The following is a 21,117-nucleotide window of genomic DNA, read 5'->3' as shown; positions in this document are numbered from 1 at the left end:
GAGCAGGGCCCGTGGGTGTCCCTGCAGCCTCCGGCAGGGGCTGGCCCTGCTCTGCCCGCCTCTTCAGCTGTTACTACACGGTGTCGAAGGGAAATTGGAAAACAAACAAACAAAAAGTTAAACCGTGACTCTCAGACAGACAGGGAACCAGCAAGACGGTGTAATCGGTTTGAAGCTCAGACGCATTTATTGATCAGCAGTATGGAAACATGTGTGCCCTGTAGGGCAGTGTGTGTGTGTGTGTGTGTGTGTGTGTGTGTGTGTGTGTGTTTTGGAGAAGCTCCCCAGGACCTTGCTGTGATGGATAACTGCTCTGAAGTTTGAGGTTCCCACGGTTATCAGTCAAGGCAGTGACTCCAGTCACTTGTCCCTAGTTGCTAGAGCACTACTGGCAGCCCTTGGGGCTGTGGTCCGGTCACGTAACCGTAGATTCCCTCATGGAAAGCATGGAGAAATGCCGCGGTGCCTCCCTCGCGAGCTTTGCTGGGGGACCGGCTAGGATAATGCGCATTGAAGCGTCTGTTCCCGCCCCCCACAGGGTGGGGTGTCGCCTCTGTCAGGAGGGGCGGGAGCTCGGGTTCCTCCCTTCCTCGAGTCTCCTTCCTGCCTGGTGGACTCAGCAGGTCCCCGAACTGCTCCGAGCCCTGACAGTCTCATCTCCCAAACAGAGACGGGAGTATTTGCCTCCCAGGATCTTGTACGGTGTGCATGGCAAACACGTGAAGTACCCGGCGCCGTGTGGGTGACCTCGCTTGCGCTCTGCCGCCCGCGGTCCCACGTCCGCTGGCTCGAGGCTCACGCCCCAGAGTGGGGCTGGAATGGGGGCGGGGAGGGGCACGTCCCCTGCAACGTCCAAATCACAAAACCCCTTCAAGTCGATCGCCTCGCTAGGCTCTCTGAGTTTCCAGGCGTGGAGGAAGCGCTGTGACTCACATAACAGTCCCTGGGGACCACTGGTATGTCCCCCTAGCCACCCCGTCGAGCATTGTGTGTTTAGCACAAGCGTCGATCCTCTGAGGAATTATAAGACATAATCCTCTCGCTTCAGGGAATTTATACTTAATTGGAAACGTAAGCTTCCCAGGAAGGAAATACTGTAAGAGTAAAATAGAACCGAGCGCTGTGAAAAGAGGTAACTTATTAAGTGGTGAATGCCATAGGTGGTTGGAAGGGGCCCCCGGTCTTTGCTTTACGCTTCCTAACAATCCAAATTAAGGCCGATCCCAGCCGTGATTTTGTTGGCAATTGACAGGGGCAAAGAACCGAGGGGGGTTGTGTAGATAGTTCTAGAAAGGAAAATCATAGCTACCTCATGAGAAAGTGTGTCCGCGTGCGCACGTGTCGGCCCGGCGGATAATTACGATCTCCGAGTTCTAAGCTCTTGAAGGATCCGTGGACAAAGCAGTCACAGAAACGGCCTCCATTCTGAAGCCTGGGATTTGACATTGTTCTGAAGACAGGGAGAGAGAGCCAGCTGGGATTCGTGCTCCTTTGTTCCTCCATGACATTTATTTTTGTTTGTTTTTAGAGCCAGCGGAAAAGAGCCCCTTAGAATTGGTTGGCCAGAAGAGGGTTGGTACAGGCAGGACCACGGCTGGGCCGGGTGACAGGCTCTTAGATGCAATGCTGTGATTACCAAGATAAAATGTTTGGTGATGATTGAAACGAGCTTAGTCCTCTGTTTGTGGTTACATGCCGTCACCGACGCGGTCACGGTTTTCAGTGACTGGAATGTGGATGGTGGGAACAGATAGCCCAAGAGGTGGCTGAGGCTGGGGAGTACCGGCCCCTTTCATGTCTCGTTCTTCTCTTGGTAAAGTTCAAGCTTAAAATGACAAATTTAGCCTTTTAAGATTTAAATGCTATTGCTCTAAACAGCTCCATACAAACCCCTTTTATTTAAATTGCTTCCATGGGATGTCTCACTGAGGTTACTTTATTTAAACTCTGCCTTTCCTTTATTTCCAGAGCTTCGATTCAAGTTTCAAACCGAATCTGAAATGTCTAGGATTTTGTCTATTGCGTAAAGTGTGACTCAACTCTAGATGGACAGGAGCCTCACATTCTTTTGGAAATACTGCTACTGATCATTTTGGCACAGGGTGCACGGGTCAGATTTTATTTCTCAGAGAATATTCCCTTAATGGTTCTGGCCTTGTAGAGGGCGACTGCTGAGGAGTGCGTCTTGTTTCCAGGGTCCTTCCTGAGCCCTGTCCTTTGCCGTGCGTGAGGCAGAGCAGCTATACGTTTGACATTTGTTCACGTTTCTCCATAACTTGCGGTCTCGCTCCTTCTTCTAAAAGAGGAGAAACCTACAGGGTAACTTGAAAATTACACAAGTGACGATTCCTTGTTACCTGCACAGACTCGGAAGGACGCAGCAGGTTAAAGAAAACAGAAACGGAGTTTGATCCGGAGCCTTGTCCTGGCTCCACGTGGTGCCGTGGAAATCTCTGGGTGTGTGTGTGGGGGGGAAGCGTTGGGGTGCGCATGTTTGTTGCTGAATGCTGGGGCCCGGCGGGTCTGACACAAGCAGCGTCTGACCGAAGTTCCCTCCGAGGACACTTGAATCTCTTTCTTTTTTGGCTCCCTTTAAACTGATCACCATTTTCCGACATTCCCCGTCCTTCTGCATCCTCCCCACCCCAGAATCAATGGTGACAGTGAGCAATGATTGGAAAGTGATTAAAAAGCTCCAACTTTGATTTCTGGCTTTCAGGAACGACAATGTGATGTTAATGTCCTTTTGTTTTTTCTTCTGGATTGTTCCTTAGCTGCAGTATTACTTAAACAGACAAAATGCTCCTGAATCGAGAAGAATAATATGAAGAATTCTTCCAGGACTTAACAAATACCCACTGAGGATTTTTGAAAGCATGCGTTGATTAGCTCCATAATGCATTTTGGCATAAATGTTTGCTCGCTAGACTAAGAAATGTTTATTTTAAAGCACTGACTTGTTTTCCATTTTCCCCGTGGGGGGACAGCGGACATCCGAGGGGGTACATGCTTGGTCAGCAACACGCTCTGCTTAGAGACTTAAAAAATGTCCCTATGAGTCAAAATTCTCGTTGTTATTGCAGTCTTCTGTCAATAAATATTTCTCCCTTCTCTGTTTTGCTGTTGGTACATTTTTTTTTTTAATTACCAAAAGACAGCTGAATGGATGTCATCAGAAATTCCCATTAATAGTCATGTTTTCAGTAAAACCGTGAAACTGACTTCACATTTCTCTTTCCTCTGCTCCCATCACAAGAGCCCACGTGGTTCAACTTCTGCCTCTGACCCCGATAGAGGTGAGCACTGTGGCTTAGTCAGGGTTTGTGGTCCGCATTTTTTTCTATGTCTTTTCACATACACACCTAGCCTGCTCTCTCAGTCTCTCTCTCTCTCTCTCTCTCTCTCTCTCATCTCTCTTATAGATCTAAGGGAAAGGGAGGATAGAGAGAGAGAGGAGGACGGAAGGAGGAAGGACGAGGAAGGAGGAGGAAGGAAGTGAAGGAAGGAGGAGGGAGAGAGAGAGAGGGAGGGGAAGGACGGAAAGAACGAAAGAAGAAAGAGAGGAGTGATTCTGCTAAGTTCATTATGCTTCTTTCTTTCTTTCTTTCTTTCTCTCTCTCTACTCTCTTTCTTTTCTTTCTTTCTCTCTCTCTCTCTCTCTATCTCTCTCTCTCCAGTCCATTCCATTCACTTCCTTCCTTCTTCCTTCGAATATTACGTTGGAATCAACTACCTTTTTCTCTTAACTTATCCTCGATATCTTTCCATCTTTATACATGTCTGCTCTATTTTTAATAGCGTATTATATTCCATAGCATTTATGGACAAAGATAACTAAATGATTCCCCCACTGATAAAATTTTAAGATGTAAAACAAACTAACTTCGACAAAGCATGCTGAGTGATCCTCAACTGTATGCGTTTTTGTATACATTTAAAAATACTTTTGTATGATGGAGTCCTAAAGATGGAACAGAGTTTTGAATTTTGTCATGTTCTTCATGTTATTCTTCCTAAAGGCCACGCCAGGCTGTATTTCTGATTATCTGGGAAGCAATTCCCTTTAGCCTTAGAGACACTGAATAGTGTCAGTTTTATTAGTTGGCACCAATCTAACATTTGCCAAATGCATTCTCATTATTGCCATTTGTATATTATGCCTACTATGAGCATCTTTTCATATGTTCGTTGGCCAGTACATCGGCAGAAGAGCTTTCCTTTCAATGAGATAATTTAAGGTCTAATGCTTATCAAGGACAAGTAGCTGCTTGGGATTTAGAGATGACGAAGGCAAAATGCCTCCCTTTACGGGGCATGCAAGCCAGTGAGCGGCAGTGAGTTGTGCACGGATCATCACGGATCATCACGAATCATGTTCTGTTCAGTGTGGACCAAGTTTAAAGCAGGAAGTGTGAGGACAGGGATGTCAAGGGTAAAGTCTGAGCTGGGTTTGATGCCTTTCCAGGTGGAAAATGGTCAGGCAGGTGGGGAGGGCCCCAGAACCGCAGGCGATTGTTGGCTCATGGTGCCTTAGGCGAGTCGTCCTCGGGGCTGAGGGCGGGATGGGGGGTGCTCCTGAGTGGGAGGGGGTGGGAAACGGAGATGGAAGGCGGTCGGGGACCAGCTGTAACAGATGTGTCTCACGAGGCACAGCGGAGGTTCACCCAATTCTCCTGTTCTCCCAGAGGTGCTTTTTATTACCTGTTGTACATTTTTATTGACGGATCCGTGACCCCAGGTTGTCAGTCACTCGCCTAGCCGATTATTCACTACTCTTGTGCCTTTTCTTCTATAGCAGATCATTCTAACGGCCGTTTTTCTCATGGTCTCTGCGATCGCACCATCGAGCAAGGTTGTTTTGAATGTCAGCCACCTTCCGATTCAGGAGTGACTTGATTGGCAGTTGCTTTGCTTCATTCCCCACGCTTAATGGAAAGTGGATTGCAAAACAGATGAAAGCGTTTCTGTTTCTTTGAAGCTTAATTGTAAAATGCTCGGCTAGAGTTCTTTTTTTTGGAAACCAGTTCACTTAAGCCAGTCGATAAAATAATTTATTCCATTAAGATACTTATGGAATTTTTTTTTTCCAGATGATAGTTTGTGGTAGTTGAGACTTGTTGTGTTTTCTAGTTATTAGTGGTTTTTGATAGTTACAGACACAGCAGATCTCTTAAAAAATTAAGAAACTTACTGGATTTCGTCACCATAAAAATTTTTTTAAAAATAATAATAAATTAAGAAACTGACTGAAACACAAACCCTGAAATATGTACTCCGCGAAAGTCTCTCCGGGTGGGCTTCTCTGTCCTTACACTGTCACCAGATAGATGTTTGTCTATGTGTTCCGTTACTTCTGTGTCTTGAATATACATTTCTCCTGTTTGCATTTCCTTTCATTCTTGCCCAAGATCGACCTCTTTCTGTTTTAAAGCTAGAAGCTCCCCTCAACGCCCCCCCCCCAAAAAAAATGCAGGAAGCGACACCTGTGGAGGACACAGTCGGAGTGCTTGCTTGGCTTTCTCAGGCACGTCTATTGAGATGTGGTTTAACCGAGGGCGAGAAACTGGTCAGACTCCTTCGGACGGAAGTCAAGCTTGATAGTGTTTTGTTGTGGTCCTCGCTTCCCACCCCGTTCGAGCTTTGTTATTGAGCCTGAATAAAATGGATCTCTCGTTAGTTTTTAATCTTGACTTTTGCTGCTAAATTTTCTGAATGTTTTAAAAAAATTTTTTTTGAGGGGTGTGGGTATAGGGGATATAATTTGACTCTGAAGAATTAGGTATGTGGATGTCATCTCTCTCTTTTTTTTTTTTTTGGTCATTGTTGCCTCCTCACCCCCAGTCGCTCTTGTGGTTTGAAATGTTAGTGAAGCTTTTACTGTTCAGATTTCTTTGCAAGGCAAGTCTTTGGTGAAGTATGGGGCATTCGAGTTGGTGCTGGTGAATTGGAGAGGTGCCTTGAACGGCCGCCGTCTGTCCTGAGTGTCCCTCTGCTTTGCCGATGGGCACCTGGGCAGTTGCTGGGTCTGGAGACCATGCTGGAGCAGCAGGCTTTGCTCTCCAGGGTCACGAAGAACAAAAGACAAGAGCGTGGCGGGTGTAGCAGCTGGTCGTTGAAGGCTAGCATGTGGGAAGGATGAGGGGTGCGAAGTACTTTTTCATTTAAAAGGAGTCAGCCTTCCTGACGGGGTCTATAGATTCGACATCCCAATGGAAATTCCAGCAAGTTATTTTGTGCCTGTTCACTGGTTCTAAAGTTGGTACGGAGGAGCAAGAGGCCCGGAATAACTAGCATCGGTATAGAAGGAGAGGAACGAAGCCAGGGGGTTGACACTACTTGTCCTAAGGTTATAGGACAGTAACCAGGACACTGTGGTATCGGCAAAATGGCAGACGCATAGATCAATGGAGCAGACCAGAGATTCCAGAGATAGACTCACGTAAATATAACCAACTGATGTTTGGCCAAGGAGCGAAGGAAATTAAGTGGAGAAAGGACAGTCTTTTCAACAAATGCTGATGAAACAGCTGGGCATCTGCATGCAAAAACAAACCAAAAAAAACCAAACAAAAACAAACAAAAAACAAAAACCAAAAAAGGAAAAAAAAAGAATTTAGATACATATCTTGCACCTTTCACAAAAATTAAATCAAAATAAAATCAGAGACAAGTGTAAAATGCAGAACAATCAGACTCCCGAAAGATAATATAAGAGAAAATCTCGGTGATGTTGGGTCTTGGCAATGACCCCTGAAAGAAAAAACATTGATAAGTGGGACTTAATTAATAACTTCTTTTGTCTGAAAGACACTATTAATAGAGTTAGAAATAACATGGGCTAAGAGAAAATATTTGCCGAACATGTAACTGATAAAGAATCGGTATTCAAAATATACAAAATACTCTTAAAATTCAAGAAGAAACAAATAACCCGATCAAAAAAATGGGCAAAGGATTCGAACGGACACTTCGCCGAAGAAGATAAAAGGTGGCAGTTAAAGGTATGAAAAGATGCTCGCGATCATATGTTATTAGGGGGCTGAAAATTAACACGACAGTGAGATGCCTCTAACACCCATCGGCAGGACTAAAATTCAAGACACCGACAGCTCTAAACGCTGGTGAGGATGTGGCATGAGAGCAGCTCTCATCCGTTGCTGATTTCGGCCACGATCACGAGGACACCGTGTGACCCTTACAAAGTAAACGCACTCTGACCATATGATCCAGCGATCGCCCTCCTTGGTATGTGCTGAAAGCAGGTGCAGGCGAAAACCTGAACGCCAATCTCTATAGCACCTTTATTCACGTTCATCAAAACCAAGCTGCTCTTCGGTAGGTAGGTGGGTAAACACACAGTCGTACGTCCAGACAATGGAGCAGGATTTAGTGGTAAAAAGAGGCGAGTTAGCGAGTCTTTAAACGACGTGGAGGAACCTTAAATGCAGATGATAATGAAAGGAGCCGACGTGAAAAGGCCGTGTGATTTCAACTCTATGGCATCCTGGAAAAGGCAAAACTATGGAGACAGTAAAAAGGTCGGCGGGTGCCGGGGGTTGTGGGCGAGGGGGAAAAATGAACAGGCGGAGCTGAGGATTTACAGGGCGGGGAGACGACTCTGCATGATACCGTAAGGGTGGACCTTTGTCCGCAGACATTTGTCTGAACCCAGAGAATGTACAACGCGAAGAGTGAGCCCTGATGTCAGCCGTGGACTCTGTTCATAATGCAGCGATATCAGTTCGTCGGTTGTGACAGATGCACCTTGCTAACGCAAAAAACCACTGATTAAGGAACTCTGCACTTTCCGCCCATTTTTCTATAGATCTAAAACTGCTCCAAAAATAGTCTATTAATGAACAAATAAGAAGTCCAAAAAAAAAAAAAAAAAAAGACAAGAAAAGAAAAGGAGCTGGCCAATTTGATTGGCTGTATGTGACGGGACATTTTATGAAGCAGGCCTTAGTTTCTGACCTTTCCCTGCCGCTGAGTTCCGTGTACCCGGTTCCACTGCTGAGACACCGGCCGCTGCCTCTCAGTGTGGGTTTGTTTTATGGTGAGCGCGGATCAAGCATTAGCTGTATGTTAGGTGTCCGAGTCAAGGGAGAGCAATGCCGTCTCCCTCTTGAGGGAGAGAGATGCGTAAACAGTTGAATGGCACTTAAAACCCCATGCTGTGATTTTCAAAGATCCACGCAGTGCTTTGGGTCCACAGCGGGGACGCGGTTCCAGTCCCCGTGTGAGGGCAGCCGCCTGGAGGAGGGGGTGCCTGGTTGAAGCGTTTCGATGTGTGAGGTCGTTGGAGTAACGCCAGCAGCTGTGACAAACCCCACGTGATCCAGTGGTTCAGAAACGGCACACCTGTGTTTTGCGCGCAGACTGGCCCAGCGGGTGGCTCACCTCCGGCCGCCGTGTCACCCCAGGGTCCTTCCACGGTGGCCGTGTTTGTCGGCGTCAAGCTGGGGAAGCAGGGGCAGCACACCAGCTCGATGTCCTCGGCCCAGCCTGTCACACCTCTCTCCTGTTCTTGTTCCCTTAGCCAGCAAGAGCTGTCACGTGACCTGCTCACAGACAAGCAGGGCTGGGAAGTGTCCCTGTCTAGGCAGCCTGGTGATGGCTCCGGACGGTGGAAAGGGAAGCACAAGGGTTTCGATAGACCGCGAGCTCTCCCTGGTGTGCCAGGCATGTCGGGGTTGCACGCCGGTGAAGGGGTTCACTCCCGGGAAGGGTCCCTCCAAGGAGGAAAAGCAGGCAGCTGAACGGATGGACTACGCGTCACGCTGCAGCCTTGTGTACCCTTGGAGTGGTTCCCTTTTAAGCGTATTAATTATTTAAAGCTGGCAAGAGCAATAAGCTGCCAAACAACGCGTGAAAGCCGGCGGCCACGCGGGATCGCAGGGCGTTTAGGACGCGTGCCCTGCTCGCGTGCTGGGGCGACATGGCGGACGAGGCCGGGGGAGTCACTTTGCCTTGTCTGATCTGCCTGGGTGTTTGGGTCCCTCCCGCAGGCCAGGAGGCACCGCCGCATCCTGGAGCCGCGGATCAGGGGTCAGGGTCGGCGACAGGGGAAGCAGTCTGGGCAGGAGTCAGCAGCGGCCCAGGCAGAGAGGCGGGATGAGACCCTGAAGGGGAGGGACGGCTGTGGGCACCGCCAGCCTGGGCTTTTAGAGGTAAAACCAGTAAGTTGCCTCCGAGTCGGAAAATCACCGAGGGTCTCGAGGGTTGTGGTTTGAAAGCTTAGATGAACTGCAGGTTTAATGAGCAGAGGTCATTCTGTTTGGACTGAGAGACCTGGAGAAGTATGTGGGCCCTCCAGGTGGCTCTGTTTAGGAAACAACTAGAAATGTGGGCTCATGGTCCACATTTCAGGACCAAGGCTAGCTTTGGGGGAGATGCCATACCCTTGGGCTGAAAAAATGGGTTCGTGGTACCCTCACGCATAAGGGAAGGTCACGGGGGCCTCTCGCGTGGAAAGAAGAGAAGAAAACATCACCTGTAAGGACAATTGGGCCCAGGGAAGTAGGGATTGTCGCTGCAGGAAGGGCGTGCTTTCTCAGGCCAAACGCTGTGGGGACGTTTTGCAGCGTGGACGGCTGGATTTGGCAGGTAAAGGGTTGTCGCTGGTCTCGGGGAGAGCGCTTTCAGAAGGTGGTGCCGGGAGGCCACCGTAAGGTGGAGGAGTGAGAGGTGGTTAGACAGGGGTCGTTCGAGATGGCCTGAGAGACAGATAAGGTGGTGGCTCACGGTAGAGACTCGCTTCTTGCTCAAAGGAAGCACCTGGCTAATATTGTCTGTTTGCTTGAGCTCATATTCCTCCCTGTGGGCATTCATCGCGTGTGCATGTATGTATACACGTATATGGTATGTATATTATATATACACATAACACATATAATGATACACAATATACACATATTACACGTATAAGCTGTCTCCTGATGGTAAAAGCTTTGAACGGACCAGAAAACCTCAACGCTGTTAACTTTATATGTTTTCTCTAAACAGATTTTAGTTGAAGGGTTCTCACGGTGGTGACCTTTCCTTTGAAAAACAGATTCCATGCAGTCACGGTGGAGTGAGAATTGATTTTTGCCCCCCTGGGATTTAGAAAACAACCCGAGGTTATCGGACACCCAGTTTTAGTACTATCTCGATGTCTTCTAATTAAGCAATAATCTTGCTTTAATATGAGGTGCTTCTTATTAAAATGTGAGCTGGCAGCATTTTTAAAAAATTTAACTCTTTATTGTCATGTAACCTACGCACAGAGAAGTGCATGGTAATTTTATTTTATTTATTTTCTTGTTTTAGGTGAGGCAACCCTTGGTTGACCTCACAGATTGCAAGGACCTTGCCATCTTACAATCCCTTATTTTTTATCTTTTATGCCTACAGCACCTGGTCTTCCTAGGTGGTCTCCCATCCAAGTACTAACCAGGCCCGACCCTGCTTAGCAGCCAAGATCAGACAGGATTGGTTGGGCTTGTTCAGGGTGGCATGGCTGTAGAGTTATTTTTTTCTTTACTAAGCTGTAAGTCACATACATTAAATTCTCCCCTTTAAAGTATACAGTTCAGTGGGTTTTAATATATTCCCAAAGTCACGCAACCATCCCTGCTACCTCATTCCAGAAGACCTTCATCATTCCCCAAATGTAACCCCATCCACATTAGCAACCACTCTCCATTTCGTCTTCCCCAGCCCCCCATCAATCACTGACCTACCTTCAGTCTCTATGGATTTGCCCGTCCTGGACATTTCATATAAATGGGATCATACGATACGTGGCCTTTTGTGCCCGGCTTCTTTTCGTCGGCATAGCTAAACTTCATTCCTGTTGTAGCATTGTTGACCCAAGTCTGGCTTGGGTACCATTTAACTTCTCATTGCATCTCATCCCTGGGTGAGGATGGGAGTTTAGGGGAGAAGCAGCTACGAGACCCTTTTCGTATTCTGAATACTCTTCTTCGGACCCACATGCTGGGGCACCTTGGCGTTCTCGTGTGTGAGTCTGCCGGAGCCTGGCAGAAACTCATTATCAGGCAGTGACAGCAGCGGAAGCCGCCTGGACTGTAGGAGTGTCTGGCTGAAGGAAATCTTTACACAGTCAATTGAGGGATGCATGCTACAACTTTTGAAAGAGAGAACCGGTGAAGTTTAAGTTTTGTTTTTATTGACATGATCTCTGAGGATTTTTCTTTTGGAATCATTGACCTCAAGCTTGACGTCATCCTTGTCTGGTGTGAATGTCACAAGAATTGATGGTATAGATTATGGCTGTTTTTTTTTTTTTTGTTGGGTTGGACTTTCTGTTCCTTTTGAGACTCATTTGCACAGATAATGGATCTTGTGGGTTTTCCCCAATGAAAACAAACACTTATTGTATTGAACCGTGTCTCTGTTCTTCCTTAAGAGTTCTACATAAGGGAAATGTAATAGTGACTATTAATTTTTGGAACGACGGTTGGAACAAAACCTTATTTAGTCTTTCCCTAACTTTATATTTTAAGTTCTTATGAAAAGTTTTGCACAGTTAAAAAACTGCACCTCCTCTGACTAAATTTAAACGATTGGCTCAATAACTCGACTTGGAGGCTGTATCCAGAACGTTCCAGTCAGGATCAGAACTGGTCATCTGGTGGATTCAGAACAATATTTCGACCATGGTGACATTGCAGCTAATGGCTGCTTTAACTTTAATAAAAACCTAAGATGTTTTCGTGTTTTGTTCTTTTTCTCTCAGGTACATGCTTATGCTGAGAGATCTGATGGGTTTTCAACACGTCAAAGCCCCATGAAATCAGCTGTCAAAGGCTTTGAAGCTGTGTAAATAACAGCGTCAGTAAAATCAATCTGACTTTTAAAATAAAGCTTTTCCTGGTGTTCTAGAGATTGTGCTTAGCGTTTCCAGAAGGTTTTTGATTTTGGAAACCTCACCATGAACCAGGATTAGTGAGCCATGTATCCTTTAAAGTCAGAATTACAAATGGATTTTATCTAGCAATCATCTATCTATCTATCTATCTATCTATCTATCTATCTATCTATCTATCCATCCATCCTGACATTGGTTAACGAAATTCAGTAAGTTTCAGTGGTACACTTGAACAGTAAGGCATGTATATATTTACACTGTGTGTTCACCTCCCATAGTTAGATTTCTTTCTATTACCGCATATTTGAGCCCCTTTTTCCCCATCTAACTCCCCGCTTCCCCTTCTCCTCTCTCCATTGGTAACCACTAGTCTATTGTCCATGTCCATGAGTCTCTGTTTGTTTGTCCTGCTCATTTGTTGCTTTTAGGTTTATATCCCTCATATAAGTGATATCATGTGATTTTCCACTTTTTCTGTCTGGCTTATTTCGCTTAGTGTAATTATTTCAAGGTCTATACATGTTGTTGCAAATGGCGGTATTTCATCTCTTCTTATGGCTGAGTAATATTCCATTGTATATATGAACCACAGCTTCGTTAGCCAATCATCTATCGTAGGACACTTTGGTTGCTTCCATGTTCTGGCCACTGTGAATAATGCTGCTATGAATGTCAGTGTGGAAATATCTTTTCTGATATGAATTTTCAAGTCTTTGGGGTAAATACCCAGTAGAGGGATTGCTGGATCATATGGTAGATCAATTCTTAGTTTTTCGAGGAACCTCCATACTGTTTTCCATAGTGGCTGTACCAATTTGCAGTCCCACCAGCAGTGTAGGAGGGTTCCTTTTTCTCCACATCCTCTCCAACACTTGTTATTACTTGTCCTGTTGATTATAGCCATTCTAACAGGTGTGAGATGGTATCTCATTGTGGTTTTGATTTGCGTTTCCGTAATAGCTAGTGATGTTGAGCATCTTTCCACATATTTGCTGGCCATATAAATGGATTTTAAAGAATGTATAATTAGGACAGCTCTTGCTTTGTCTGAATTCCAAATAATAGGTAGAGAGAAATTGCAGGAGTGTGCACTATGCTTTAGAGGGAAGGCAAGATCAGTTATAAACATGTGGACACTCTGGAACCCTCATAATCCCGCCAAGAATTCTTTGCCAATTGAGATACAGAACACTACATGTTGATGATAAAATAAGGCAGCCTTAATTTTTTAATCCAATGTTAAGAAGCACTAAAAAATGAGATATAACAGTAAAGAAAACAACCCTTCTTATTTTAGTCTTTTTCTAATCATAAAACATATTCATTTTAGAAATAAGAACAGGAACAAAGATAGATCACCTATATTTTAAAGCCCAGAGAAGATCATTCCTGTTAACATTTTGGTGTATACCCTCTTAAAAAAGAAATATGATGAGTTTTAATTCTTTGGTTTCATCGATTTGCTATGTTTGTTATTTTTCAGAGTCACAGTTTTGTTCTAAAATCTTCAGTCAGAGACTGTTTCTATGGCATTCTGTGATCTTTGGTGGATTTTTCACTGTGGGACACTTAAACCTTTAGGGCAGACGAAAAATGAGGGAAGTTCTGGTTATGAGGTTTGTAACCCAGAGACGTCCAGTAAACATTTAAGAGAGAAACTCACTGCTCGAAATGTCTTATTTTTTAAAAAAATTTATGTGTGTTATCAACTTTTGGGGATGATAATTATAGAAGGATTTTCACTTTCTACAAATAATCAAAGACGGTGAGGGAGATGAATAAGAAAATGGTCTCTCAGCTTTGAACCAAGTTTGTTAGCAAATACAGCCTCGTTTAAGCCGGGTTTTTATTTCCATTAATTGTTTTATTTTATTTCACTATATTCCTTTTGTGGAAGAATTATTTATCCCAATGTGGCATGATATGTCACAACTGAAAATAAATGAGGGAAAAAAGAGGATAAGAGAAAACAGGAGTAAGAAAAAGTAAGACAAAATCAGAGATCAAAAAAAATTCTTAGCTCAGAGCCTTTAAGCAGCCAAAGCAAACAGACGACATGATTTATCATGAGAATTAGTGTCCATCAGAGGAGAAAAACTGTTCAGGAGACACTGAGCTATTTCTGATACTGAATCCAGAATCGAATTTCTCCCTTAGAAACTCCAAAATGCTGTGATACGGGACCAAAACCTCCCTGAAGAAACACAGCGATGTGTTGCCTTGACAACCTGCCAGGCAGTCAGCAGGTCCTCCCCGCGCCTCCCGTGTGCCAGGGCGGGCCGGGGGCGGTCCTGGGGGCGATCCTGGGGCGTTCTGCACACTGCCTGGCTCGAGGCGGGCCTGCGTGCTGCTACAGGGCCTCCCTACCGGGGAGGGAGCATTACACCTTCCGAGGAGGTGAGGGATGCTGCAGGGTGGAAGGAATTGCACGGTGGGGCTTTGCCTACACTCCTGTCAATGCTGCCTTTGTGGGGGGCTGTAGGACCTGTCGGGCCAGATCATACAGGAAAGAGTCTTTCTTGCTGGGCCGTCACATTTCAAGAATAATGTTCGCCGTCGCCTCTGCCCATCCCTCGCAACCTGACAGTCGTTAAAAATGTCACATGATTCTCACTTTCCCCCCTGCTTATTTTTTGGTTTTCATTGGAGATGTGTCCCGCATACGGTTTCGGTAAATACGTCGAATCATGGGACTCGTGTTTTCTACGTAAATGTCAATCAAAAGCCGTCTTGCTGAGAGACCTCTGCAGTCGATGGATTTTGAGGATTAAAATCCAAGAGCTGTTTTAGGAGAGGTTCACCAGGGGAAGTTCTGTAGGGTACAGGTGTCACCTGTTTGCCCCTTCTCTTTAAAGGACGTGACGATGGTGCTTGCTGTGGTGTAACTGGGTTCAGCATGGAGATGCAGGTAACCAGAAGGTGCTCCAGTGTGGGTCTCGGTCACGGCTCTCCCTCTGATTGGCTCTCAGGCTCTGAGATGAAGCCCCAGGTGTGACTGGGAAATAAAACAAGCCGAAGAGGCTTCTCATTCATTTAAAAATTCTACTGTGGTGTAGCAGGGTCTACTTTCCCTTCTTCTTCTCCTTCACCAACTTGGCAGGCGAAAGGGTTTTCTGTTTGGTTGTCGTTGTTGTTTTCATTAAAAATTGCTCCCCCTCAACCCTTATAACTCCCTATACTATCCATCATCGATTTCTCGTACTCGGGAGCTACATTTTATGCCGGGCGAATTAGAACAGGACAGTTTCAGGGCGTAATATAATTCTCCCGGATTATCACGGGGATCAGTCTCGAGCTCTTTTAATGCCTAGACACCTGCGAACGGCCGCTGCTGCTTCCGTCTTCATGCACCCCGAGTGCAGGACTGGGCGCCATGCCTCGGACCCGCAGCCGGAGGAGATACTGCTCCATAGGTAACAGGCTCTGTCCCCACAGCTGTTTGACTGCAGATAGACGCAGCCTCCACAGGGCCCGGGTGAAGGAGGAGGGTGGGAAGACTAGCCGGCGTTTGAGCAGATGGTTAGGCTGCAGCCAGCAGTTCCTCAACCCCTCGCCTTCCAGATATGGATTATAGGTCCTCTAGCTTAAAAGGAAGCAAAAACAGCCCTGATGATTTTTTTTGGAACTCTTTTTTTTTGGCAGACGTAAACTAGATATATTTTAAACATATTGAGAGCCTCGAAATAGTTTTGCAATAAAAATATTTAGAGGAAAGCTGAAAATGAATTAGATGGTATTTAGACAGCAAGAAACCCGGAAGTGATGTGTGAAAATGGTCTAATAATGACCTGCGATCTTGAAGTAGGTTGATTACCTCAGTGGGCACGGAAATGAAAAACTGTCAGCTCAAAACAGTGTGCTCCTCTTTGAGGATCATGCTATTCACCTTATGTTAAAATTACTTTTTCTTCACCTAAACTTATATTTTCAGACTAGTTCTCTTAGCTTAACTAGGATGCTGAATTATTCTTAGGAATTTAATTTGTCCTCGCAACTTAGCATAGCGAGATAACAGCTGCTAAAGTATAAGGATCCGCGAGTATGAATGGAATTCTGTATTTCTGGGCAACGTGTTCTAATTGGTTAAAGTTACAACTGCTGAAAACTGTAGTTGGGAGAAGAATGTAAACACTGTTTGTCAAGATCTGTCGCTTTTGGCAATGGAACGTTTTGTCCCTACCTTACAATTGGCGCAGGGACTTGAGCACAGAATTGACAGTGACGGACACCAAACCCACGTGATGAGGAAGTCAGTGCTGTGTGCACTTAAGACGTGTTCTAGAAGCTTTCCTTCTTAACCTGCCTGGTCTTCTCATGGCCCATCTGCTCATTCATTTTTTTTTTCAGCCTAGCTACAACTTGGGACTTAGATTTTTTGCAGCCTTGGTACAAATTATGATTCTTTCAGATATACTCCATATAATTCTTATTGGATGACAAGGAAAATGGCCTCGGTTAACAAATACCCAATACTAAAATATCCTGCTTTGTATATATAATTTTTTTCAACAATTAGACTAGATTTTTTTTTTTTTGGTATAGTTTAATTTCATTCTTAAGCTGTGAGGTAGATTGATATTTTTTTCTGTACTACATGTGACAAATGCTACCAGACTTCCAACTGCAGGTCACTATCTGCACAGAAGTCAACCTGAGCGGTTCAAACCTGTGTTGTTCAAAGGGTCACCTGTAAGGTGAATGAGTCATATTTGACAATGACCACCTGGAAATGCAACTAAAAAACCCAAACTACCTTACACCCAGTAAGATGGCTACTATAAAATTTAAAAAAAAAAAAAAAAAGAAAGAAAAGAAGTGTTGGCAAAGATGTGGAGAAATCGGAACTCTTGTGCACTGTTGGTGGGAGTGTAAAATGGTGCGATTGCTTTGGAAAACAGCATGGAGCTGCCTCAAATTAGTGAACGTAAAATTACCATATGACCAGCAATTCCACTAATGGGTATGTACCCGAAAGAATTGAAAGCAGGGTCTTGAAGAGATATTTGCACACACATTCACAATAGCTAAAAGATGGAAGCAACTAAAATATCCATTGATGGATAAGGAACTGTGCCGTATCCATACAGTGGAAGCCTCGCAAAGGAAGGAGGTTCTGACTACTACGCGGATGAATCTCGAGAACATTTATGCTAAACGAAACACACGGGACAAATAGTGTACGGTTCCACTTATACGAGGGGCCTAAAGCAAATTCGTGGAGGCAGAAAGTAGAAGGGTGGTCGCCAAGGGCCGGAAGGAGAGGGAAGCGGGGAATTATTGCTTAACGGGCATCGAGTTTCAGTTTTGGCAAAAGAGTTCTGGAGACTGGTCGCAGAACAGTGAGAACGTACTAACACTACCGACCTGTATGCTTAAAATGGTTAGGGTAAATATTATGTTATATGTGTTTTCCCACAATTAAAAAAAATATGGCATTTATTGTATGTGCCTATACATCATGATTGAATTTAAACAGTATTTTAAGGGGGAAATGTTGAGGTTGTGGTCCCGCCCCTCCCCCCATTCCCTATTCTCATTTCCTTTTTAAATTTTTCGCTCTCTCACCATTTTCCTTATAAAATACTGTATCACTTACTTGTTCCTTTTCTTTATTGTTTCTTTTTTGCCCTCGCGTAAGCTCCGCGAGGGCAGAGACTTCCGTCTGTCTCGTTCGTTGCTGTAGCTCCAGTGTGTAGAAGGGAACCTGGCACACAGTAGGGGATCAGCAATTATGTGTTAAGTGGTAGAATACGGAACGTAAAATAAAGTCGCTTGACCGACAAGAGCATTTGGGATAGTTTATTTTTAAAATAACTTTTATTTTTGAGATTTAACAGAATATAAAGCATAGAAATCTGGAGTACACAGCTCAGTGAAGTTTTATTCGTCTTTGTGCCTGTGACCAGCAGTAAAAAGATGGACTGTTTCCATTACCCTCGGATGGCAGTCCCCAGCCTTTTTGGCACCAGGGAGCGATGCTTCTATGAGAATCTAATGCCTGATGGTCTGAGGTGGAGCTGAGGTGGTGATGCTGGCGCTGGGGAGCGGCTGCAAATATAGATGAAGCTTCACTCACTGGCCTGCCGTTCATCTGCTATGCGGCCCAGTTCCTAACAGGCTACGGACTGGTACCAGTCCTTGGCCAGGGGGTTGGGGTCCCCTGCCCTAGACAATCCCTTGAACCTGTTACCAGCCAGTCCCTTCCCTGCAAGATGCATTTGTGGTTCTGATTTCTATCACCCATGGATGCGTTTGCCTTTGAACGTCACATAAATGGACTTTTGTAGGATGTACTTTTCTGGCTGGCTTCTTTCCGCCAGAGTACGGTTCGTGAGATTCCGCTACGTGACTGTTGCGTCTTATAATTGTCACCATTTGTTTACCAACTCCCCTGTTGATGGGTATCTGGGTCATTTCCTTTTTTTTTTTTTCCTTGCCATTCTGAATAAAATTCTTATATATATATATATATGTATATATATATATTTTTATAGACATAACTCTTATCTTGGATAAAATATTTAGGAGTAGAATGAACTCGATCGTAGATTAGATCATAGATTAGAAACTACCAATAGGTTTTCTGAAGTGATTAAAGTAACTTACATTTTCACCGGCAATCACCGTTCCCTCTCTTTTTTCAAAGCCAAACTTGTGGGCATGTAGTAATGTCTCCCTGTGGTTCCGATTTGCATTCCCTTAACGAGTGATGATGTCGAGCCTCTTTTCCTGTGCGTATTGGCAGTTTGGGTATCCCCTTGTGCAGTACTTGTTTAAGATTTTTGCTCATTGGGCTTTTATATTTCGTTTTTATTTGGTATCGATTCTTTATTTTGGATGCAAGTCTTTTGTGAGATGCGCGTATCGCAAATATCTTTTTCTAGGCTGTGGCTTGCCCAGTCCTCTTCCTGATACCTTTTAATGAGCAGAAGTTCTTAATTTTAATGAAGTCCACTTGATCGAGTTTACTTTAAAGGGTATCATTTTTTGAATTCTGCTTGAGAAAACTTTGCCCATCTTGGATGCTTTTAAAGCCACTAATGCAGTTAGCACAATAAACTCAAATTAGACACTCTCATTTGAAAGGGAAAACATTTAAGTTGAAATAACTGCAAAATTCCAACACATTTCCTTTATTGACAGGTAAGACGGAGACTCAAGAGCTTTTGAGAGCCTTTGGGGCATACAGGTTTTTTTTTTAAACAGTGAAAAATTTTTATATTTAGAAGTAGCCAGCTGGACTCGGTCTAGGTGATCCCAATTTTGTTGGCAACATCTAAAGCATTATAGTTGGGAGCCAGCTGAACATATGCCTTCTTCTCTTCATCGGGCCTCATCAGGGTGACATTGACTTTGACATTGACAAAGTCTATGACCTTGACTCTGGCCACGTCAATGTCATAGAACTTCACAGCCTCTTTGATCTGGTGCTTGCTGGCCTTGACATCCATGATGAACACGAGTGTATTGTCTTCTTCCTTCCTCACGGTGACTCAGTAGTCAGGGGGAACCTGATGATAGCATAGTGGTCAAGCTTATTTCTCTGGCGGGTGCTCTTCCGAGGATATTTGGGTTGCCTTCAGAGCCTCAGTGTCTTGGGCCGTTGGAAGGTGGGTGATGTGCGTATCTTATTTTTTTAAAAATATTTTAACAATTTTTTTGTGGCTGTGGACGCCTTTCTGCATTGCTTCCTTTGCCTTCAAAGACTTTGCTTTGGCTTCGGCTTTGGGAGGGGCAGGGGGCTTCCTTCTTCGTTTTCGGCGACATCTTCATGAAAAGCGGGGCACACAAATTTTTTTTAAATTAAACTTTATCTTGCTCTGTGTTTCGAGAGAATATGGTCTGTTGGCCACAGTTAAGGAGGTAACGACTCGAGAGCAGATGGATTGTTTTAACTTGGACTTAGACCCCTTGTGCTCTCTCTCCCAGACAAACTGCCGGGCATGGCTTCTCCCGTGTGCCCCTCACCTGCCTTCGTGAGCTTTCTGTTACAGGCTTTTATTATACCGTTTTCCTAATGCGAGAACTCCCCAGCTAAAGGAAGTGGCGGCCACGAGCTCACATGTGAGAGCACATGTCGTGACATTCGAATGTAGTACCAGCTGTGCAGCTCTGAAGGCTGGTGGAATTTGAGGTTACTGCACGCTGGAGTTATACGCTGTTAAAACTGTTCTCAAAGTTTTTCCGGTAAAGGAGTTCTGTTAGGGAAGCCCCTTTGCAATGGTGCCAATGCCCTTTCTAGAGCCCATATTTCTTCTTTTAGTGTGTATTTATCACTTACCTTTTACCCGTGTAACCACAAGAGAAATGAAGGTGGAATTTGCTTTAATACTTTTATGTAGCTGCCACTCAGACGCCTTCCCTTCCCCTAGCCCCAAAGTAGAGCATCCCTTCATTTTTACTCCGTTCAAAACAGTTTCTGATTTTCCTTTTGGTTTCTTCTTTTACCCTACGATTAAGAAGTGCGTTGTTGACTTTTTGAATGTTTGGATATTCTGCAAAGAGCTTTCCATTACTGATTTCTAACTATCTTCGGAGAACATATTCTATATAATTACGATTTCGGTCCTTTTGAACGTGTCGAGACTTCTCGCGCCATACAGATGGCGGTGGATCTTGCCGAGCGGCCGGCGTGTGCGCGTCGCCGGGTGCGTGGGGTGTTCTGTAACCGCCCGTCGTGTCACGTTGCTTCTTCGTGTTGTTCGCATCTTCTAGATTGCTACTGATTTTCTTTCTCCTTGTCGCGTTGACTGCTGGGACAGAAGTATCGACTTCTCCCAGGATCACCGAGACTTTGTCCGTTTCTACTTGCAGACCTATTAGTATTGTTTTCAGTATCTGTTAGATGTGTAAATGTTTAGGATTAAGTGCTCCTGGTGAATTGACCCCTTTATCATGACAAAATATGCCCCTTACCCTAGCGATATTTATGTTTTCAAATCCATTTTGTCTGATGTTATACTCCAGCTTTCGTTTGCTGGTCCTCATGGTATGTTTTTCCATTTCCCATTAATCCTACATTTATATTTAAGGTGGATTTCTTATAGACAGCAAATAGTTGGAACTTGCTTTTATTTTTATTTTTTTAATCTTCTGTGTCTGTTTTTTTTTTAATTTAATTTAATTTTATATTTAATTTTATATTTTATTTTATTTTATGTTTTGTTTTATTTTATTTTATTATTTTATATTTTATTTTATTTTATATTTTATTTTATGTTTTGTTTTATTTTATTTTATTA

At 44.4% G+C, this 21,117-nt stretch overlaps 1 protein-coding gene and 1 pseudogene across 2 annotated transcripts in view; one reads left to right on the top strand and one right to left on the bottom strand.

Moving 5' to 3' along the window:
- Positions 1-21,117, top strand: part of ATP8A2 (ATPase phospholipid transporting 8A2) — a 476,394-nt gene that overhangs the window by 42,287 nt on the left and 412,990 nt on the right. The window lies entirely within an intron of this gene.
- LOC118609602 lies at positions 10,387-10,509 on the bottom strand (annotated as a pseudogene).

The sequence above is a fragment of the Rousettus aegyptiacus genome, unplaced genomic scaffold (assembly GCF_014176215.1).
Source record: "Rousettus aegyptiacus isolate mRouAeg1 unplaced genomic scaffold, mRouAeg1.p scaffold_m13_p_11, whole genome shotgun sequence".
Taxonomy (NCBI): domain Eukaryota; kingdom Metazoa; phylum Chordata; class Mammalia; order Chiroptera; family Pteropodidae; genus Rousettus; species Rousettus aegyptiacus.
Note: the sequence above shows the minus strand (reverse complement) of the source record. Positions and strands in the feature narration are given on the sequence as shown.